The sequence below is a fragment of the Lampetra fluviatilis genome, chromosome 14, assembly GCF_964198595.1.
Source record: "Lampetra fluviatilis chromosome 14, kcLamFluv1.1, whole genome shotgun sequence".
NCBI lineage: Eukaryota > Metazoa > Chordata > Hyperoartia > Petromyzontiformes > Petromyzontidae > Lampetra > Lampetra fluviatilis.
Genome location: NC_136288.1, coordinates 1,275,076 through 1,282,630, shown reverse-complemented (window position 1 = coordinate 1,282,630; position 7,555 = coordinate 1,275,076).

Genomic DNA, 7,555 nt, shown 5'->3' with positions numbered 1-7,555 from the left:
GTGCAAAAAAGTTCTACACACAGACACAAATTACATCTTACCTACATCCTTGTATTGCTCGATTGTGAACTTCCAAGTTGCAAATCTCTGCCATTGAATTCCTCGCGTATTCTACATGCACCTATATTTCAAGCCCAGAAGCTGCCGTTCTAGTTGCCAGCTCTGATCCAGCTCTGTGATCTGAACAGAACCAGATGTAACGCTTGCCTCTCACGCACCATATCCTCAGAGACAAGTTGAACACTTCTATGGCAAAGTGCTTGATGCTTGAATCCCTGCATTCCCATTCATCGTGACCCCCTAATGTCTCCCTGATGCAAGTTGCAGGTGATTTATTTTGTAACTGGGATGCAGCTGTTTGTGAGCGCGATGAACGAAGAGCGACTGCTGATAATGCTCATTGTGCTCGTGTGCATTAGCATGCCAATCCTCCTTTGGTGCATCTCTGACCCCGCCTACTTACCCTTGGGTGACACCCACCTCAAACCTGTATATAGCCTCTTGTTGCAGCAGCCCTTTCTTGTTCAGCAGTTCTACGGCTGTATATTTATACCTGATGACGATTGCTTGTGTTGCGATCGAAACGTCGTGATTTTTTTTTCTACCTACGTGACTTTACCGAAAGAACCAAAGAGTATAGATTCCTGCAGTCACGAAAACTTCAAATCAAGATTGATTTTAGGTTTATTTATACTCATGGAGAATACATGGTGAAAGACATTTATTGTTAATGACTATTTTTATGAAAGCAACGCTATTAATGCATGTGTCTTGGATCCTGGTTTTATATGTTTAGAACGCCCGCCTATAATTAAACAATAATAATACGAATAATGTATGACTTATAGTCAATCCACTGCCGAATGAAGGCATCCCCACGCCATGTCGATCGTTGTGGTTGTTTGAGCGTATTTCACCGTGCTGGTCAAGTGCATCTTGGCGAAGTAGTTGCAGAGGGGGCATCTGGGAACGGTTCAGAAATTATTTCCTGCGAACGTGAGCTGAGACTGAGGAATTAAACTCAGGTTTCCAGCCTCAACAGTGCAGTGCGCCAACAATTTGCACCACGGCTCTCCCCTTTGCACCACTGCTCTCCCCTTATATAACTTTTTATTAATGAGGAGACCATTGAGATTGTTTTTATTTGATCTTTAAAATATCCAATTAAAATATAGTCAAGACTGTCACTCAAGAAACATAGCCGTGCATTTTTTTCCCTGTGGTATGATTAGGTCTTAATTTGAAAGCACAGCAGGAATCATGATTTAACAAAATTATAATATACTTGCTAAATTGTTTGTTCCTCGACAATGTCAATACATTAAAAACCATGCACAGTCACAGGTAATATTACACCCTTACATTATTAATGATTATCTCTGGCACCCTGTAATACATTACAATTGCATGGAATAGCTCATGCATTTTGCATTTAATTTTGCTTGACAAGAAACAGTGAATCTTGACTTAAAGCTTTTGTGACTGCAGGAATTCATATTCTTTGGTTCTTTCGGTAAATAAAATGGACATAATACGAATAATATATGACCTACTGTCAATCCACTGCGGAATGAAGGTATTATCAGTGGTGCAGATGAACTAACTTGTGTGAAACCAATTTACTATAATATAATTGATAGAGATGATCATTTTTGTAGTTGGCTTGGCCACCTTGTGAATATATATTGTGATCCTTCCATAGATTCCCCACGAAAATAATGAACAAAATATGGAGAAAACATTTAATTTCGAAGTCTATACCTGTCCCCTACCAATATCCATTGTTTCACACTCTCTTCTTTAATATATGGAACCATATATTTCATAATATTCAATCACCTGTTGAGAACAAAGTAAGTGAGTCATTAGAAATCAGTGGGGTAGCTGTAATTGGGTCACCATTTAAAATGGCTTATACTTTTGCAGCCATGGGATCAATTTTAACCAAATTGTGAACCACCAGGTCTACTTTGGAGTTCTCTATCTGAATCACAGCAGCATAATTTTTTAAAATATGAATTGTTAAAATTTTCACGAATTATGATTGCATATCAAGTGAAACGAATTTAGGCTCGGCGGATTCTATAAATATCATTCTTATGCCATGCCGCATGAACCATTGTGCGCCGTTCCCAGAAGGAAAGGGCTCGGGGCATCAGGAGAGCACAGACAATGCTCGTCTACATTCGTTTCCAATGTACTCGACACTGCTCTAAATAGGTCATGGCCATGTTTCCATTCCACATTGCGCCGTGCAGGGCCTTGTTGCCTTCTCTGGCAGGATATGTGTGTGTACAGCCGCTTTTTCAATCCACGACTGGATGAGGGCCTCCCTACGCCGTGCAGGTCGACCACACGTCACCACCACGCTGCTCGTCGTGGGGTTAGTGAAGGCGGGGGAGCACAGGCGTACGAGCACACTGCACTCTCCTGCCCACCACAAGCCGACAGCGCCTGTTAGTTGTTGTGGTCAGCCATCGTGGAACATAAACCACCATCACGTGAACTGCGGTCATCCTTGCAGCGGCAGCTCTTGGCCAGTCGTTGAACAAAGACGGTCACCGCATCGCGTGGTGCTTTCAGATGCGCCTCTGCGGCCATCTGGTACCCTCTTCCTCCCTATGTTAGGAAGCCACTGGAGCTATGCACTTTTAAGTCTAGATAAAAACTAATTTCTTTAAAACAGCCTTTTGTGTTTAGTTTGTTGTCCCTTCTGCCACACCTTCGAATAGCACAGTTGGGTATGTGCGATGCGAAATAAGTGTAACCATACATACACCAAGGCATTATTCGTTCTCAACCATTTTTTTAATTCAAGATGTGGTGAGATCAGGTGCATGCAAGGTCATTTGGTCATCAGCAATGAATGAGAGAATGTATACACTGGTCCAAGTGGGCAATGGTGCTGGCCACGAAGCTGAGCCACGGTTCCCACTGCACAGCACAGAGCCGTGTTGTGTTTTGTGCCACAGTAAACTGAATGTTCAAGTTCCCCTTAATTGTTAGCAATCCGAGTGGACAATTTACACATGTTTCAGGGGCTCAGGGGTGCCTTTTAAAAGCCCAATGCAGCTGCTGTGAATTATTTTCATGGGGGGGGGGGGGGGGTATTAATTGTTTGAAATAACAGCTGTTTAACGTTTTGTAAATGCAAGGCTATTAAATTAAGTACAGGTGTGTGAATTTTGATATAATGGTGGATTTGGCGCAATATAAGCCATGCAAGTCGTGTTTTATATAGCCAGTGGCTGGACTCGTTTTTAAGTTTTTAAGCAAGGGATTTATTATTTTATTCAGACGATAGAACTAGGAATATTAACTGCGTTTTGTTAACAAAGCAAAAAAAGCATAAATACGTCTCCTTCATATATCTGGTTCACCACATCAAAAAAGAGACAATGTATCTTTGTTCCATAACCCTTCAGCCCCACAGCCCTTTTTTGGCAGTGCATCATTTCAGGGGCATTGATTCGGCACAAGCAAACTCCGGACCGGTTTCGGCATTACAGCGTTTCATCGACAGAGTAAGGCTTCGCTTGAATCAATGCTGGTGGAACGGCAGATGTAATGCACAAGGATCCTCCTTTTAAAAGATATGCAATCAATCAATGTTTAGTTGTTGCACGGAAAGTCCTGTTTAGCCAGTCACCCAGCTAGTTTGCAAGTGAGATCTGTAGCGCATCAGCACAAAACGATGATAATAGGGTCCGTACGGAGGAACAGGCAACAGTGGAACAGAATGTGTGAGAGGTGCAGGCACAACTAGTGCTTAGAGAACAACAACATTACAATATTAACAATGCGAAAGTTAGAGAATGCATAACACATGTAATATGAATGGTATTTTATCGATTTTTTTAATTCTATATCGTTGGTACTTTGGCTCTTGTTTTATTGCCAGAAATTATATGAAGTGTCCACTGCTGTTCATGTATAGTCTCTAGAGTGGTTGTATAAGGTATAACCCCATATCGCATACTATCTGTCTCCTGGTTCTTGCATGCATCGACTCATAACATCATGAAACTTTAACGTGCCGCCTATGAACACGTCAGCAACATTTTCTTGGCAAAGGTGTACTTTTGTGACGGGTTATCTGCAGGTGTCCATCAACATTAGAAGAAGTAAAACTTGTAGAATGTACTCGCTATGATGTTAGGAGACACCCAGGCATAATGAATTTTGATGAAAGCCTGTCGGCCAAAATGTTGAGTGTCTTGCATTTCGGCGTGCCATCAATTTTTTAGTTTGTACTTTTATATGCAATGCCAACACCAATGAAAACATAGACTTATGCCTCCAAGATGCTGCATCTGAGCCAATTGCATTTCCTAATTTTTTGCTATTTGATATATATGCAGTACTGTATAAATAGCAATTATGTAAATCCCTTCGTCAATCCACTGATAGATGAAGCCCTCCCCCCCCCACTTCACAACGCCGGTCTTCGTGGGGTTACGTACCATCGCTTTAAAGGGGGAGCAGTGGTGTAGCAGCGCTGAGCATGCCGCGCTGCGATCCCGGCCACCCGGGGGTTCGATCCCCGCTCACGGTCAACTCCGGTGATGAATATCTGAACCGGTCCTGGGCTTCTGCTAGGTTGACTCAAAATGAGTACCTGGTGCCGTGTCGGCCTTTGTAACCACTCGCTAACAGCATTTGCCCCGGCAGTCTGTTAAGGCTACAGGGGGGGATCTTTGTCATTGTAAAGCATTGCTGATCGGTTCGAGCAAACGCATGTTTTTAAATTTCCTAGATGATGTAAAAATGCAGTCGCATTTCTTCATGAATTCGCACCGTCAATTCACTGGAATATTTTTGTTTACGCGTCAAGCAATCTTGAAAGTGTGATTTTTGTTTGTTTGTTACAAATGAGAATTGACAACACCTTGATGAATTGTATCCCCTTAAATCCCCCCACCTCTGTCTACCCAGCAGTATCTATGGGTACAACACAAGTAGTCGACTAGTAGGTCGCATATGGTGGGTGTAAACTGTGGGTGCTCCCACTTCTTCCTCGACGTCTGGCCAATGTGAACTAGTAGGCAGTGCCAGATGAAGCTAGTGCGGGGCCTGTAGCATATATTATAAAGGGGCCCTAAATTACACGAAAATCACACAAATATTCAAATACAAATTTTTACTTGTATAGTAAAGTAATTGTATTTTTTCATTTGCTATACAGCCAGATAATACGACAAATCGCTAACCTTAAACACCCAGTTGTTCATAAAAGTTTAAGGCAGTATAGTACTATAGTAATAGAGCAAGTGCAGAATCACTGAACCGGAATTGATAGCTTGAAAGCATTTAGCGCAGGGCCCTTGAAAGTGCGGGGCCCGTAGCACGTATAGCTACTTTTGCCACGAGGATAATCCGGCACTGGTAGTAGGCCAAACTGCTCTCCATAGAGGGGATCTCTAGAGCTCCCTGTAGTGGAGATTATTCTGTCAGCAGTGGCGTGAGAAATAAATTGCACGGCTACACATTTATCTTTCCCATTTTGAATGTCTTCCAATTGTGTGTGCGGACTGGGTGGACTAAACTTGCTCTGAACAAATCACGGGCAATGTAGCGTCAGCCAGACGCCTGCATTTGGAGAGGCACCGTCATTTGCGGAAAAAATGACAACTTCCATGATGCCAGCTTCGTTTAAAATGGAGCCAATGTAGGCGATACCTGCTGCAAAGGCTTTGAGACATCCTTGGCAGATTGCTGTGTTTCTAGTCTTCAGAGATTGTAAATGAATAGCCCAACGCAGCTGATTCATTCGTCTTGTATTCATGGTACGTGCTTGCCAATCCTGCTGTCCAGTGCTATGAGAAGTGTTGGCTCTGCTTGGAGGAATCCGATGAGCTATTTTTCAAAGATGTGTGCCTATTAATAATTTCGGTATTGTAACAGGGCTTGATATGAGAGCTCGAACCAGTGCAATGTGTCGATTTAAAGCTTTCGTGACTGCAGGGATTCCTCTTCTTGGTTCTTTCGGTAAAGTCACGTAGAAGGGAAGTAATGAAATAATAAAAATAAAACATAATAAAATAATTCTCACGACGTTTCGGCCACAACGCAAGCAGCCGTCCTCAGGTGAAGAATGAAACACCACCAAGCTTGGAGCGTATATTTAAGCTGGGTTGGAGGGGGGGAGGTGGGAAGAAGAGCGCCTTGACAAAATAATTTGCATATCAAGAGGAATTTAGCATATGGAAAATGCGTAGGAGGTGGGCGGGGGGGTTTCAAATTAATATTATGCCCGTGCATTATGCAGGATTAGCAGCATCAAAGGGAGGGGGAAAGGGGGTAGCATTGACAAAGGAAAGGAATGTTAATAGTATGTAGCTGCAGTTACTAAACAACCACGTAAAAAACTAAAGTATAAACTACATAAACAACTAAAGTATAAACTACATAGCATCATCAGTATACTTACTATACTCTACAATAAGCTGAGTTACTAACAGTAAGTAATACATTACAATTCTACGTCGTAAAAATTATATAATATGCTTCCATCTAAACTTTATTCTCTTACATCACACGAGTCTACACCGTACTATATACTGCCATAGACAAACCCAACATTAAATTATATACTGTATTGCTAATATAACACTATGTATTATTCTACCCACCCTAATGTGTATCACACTGCTATATGTTTACTATACAATTACGATACTATATATTACTTTGTACATTGTATTAAGCATATGAATGTTATACTATTTGTTATTATACACTGTACCATTGACCGCCGTGTCAATGGGTGAGTTGTGGGGAGAAACTTGCAGCGGAGCAAATAATCCATTCCCTGCGGAGAATACAGTGCCAGTGAGTGGAACGCGGTTTGAAAGTCACCGTAAACGTGAACACAATCAGTTAAGATCCGAAATGGTTTATTACGTCCTTCCAATGATTGCTAAGCCAGAATCCATCTTCTCGGTTGAAATTGTCTCTGTGTTTGTATATGTGGATCGCCTCATGAACGAATCTCTCATGATAGCCAGATGGCTTGCAGAGAACCTCTGTCTTGGAGAAGTCAATGTCATGTGAGCCCACTTAGTTGTAAGAGTGATCTGCCACGGCTGAGGTGTTTGTCCTACCGTGTTTCAGGTCTGCTTTATGTTCACGGATGCGGTCCGAGACATGTCGTTTGGTTTCTCCAATGTAACTGCTACCACAGAGGCAACTTAGTTTGTAGACGCCAGGGTACTGTATGTCTGGAACCACATCTTTTACAGACGGGACCAGATCACGGATTTTATGTACTGTGTTGAATCGGACCTGGATCTTGTGTTTAATCAGGATTTTGGAGATCTTTTTTGTGACCCCAGCAATGTAGGGTAAGGTGATGGTCTTGAAAGGCTCCTCAACAGGATCCTTCTTGATGGTTGGAGTGATGGCTTTGCGGATTGTGTAGTCGGAGTAACCATTAGCCTTAAGAGCTTGGCGTACGTGTTTGAGTTCACTGGCAATGTGTTCCTGGTCGGAGATGCATTGGGCTCTATGGTATAGAGTCTTGATGAGGGAATTCTTCTGGGATGGATGGTGGTGG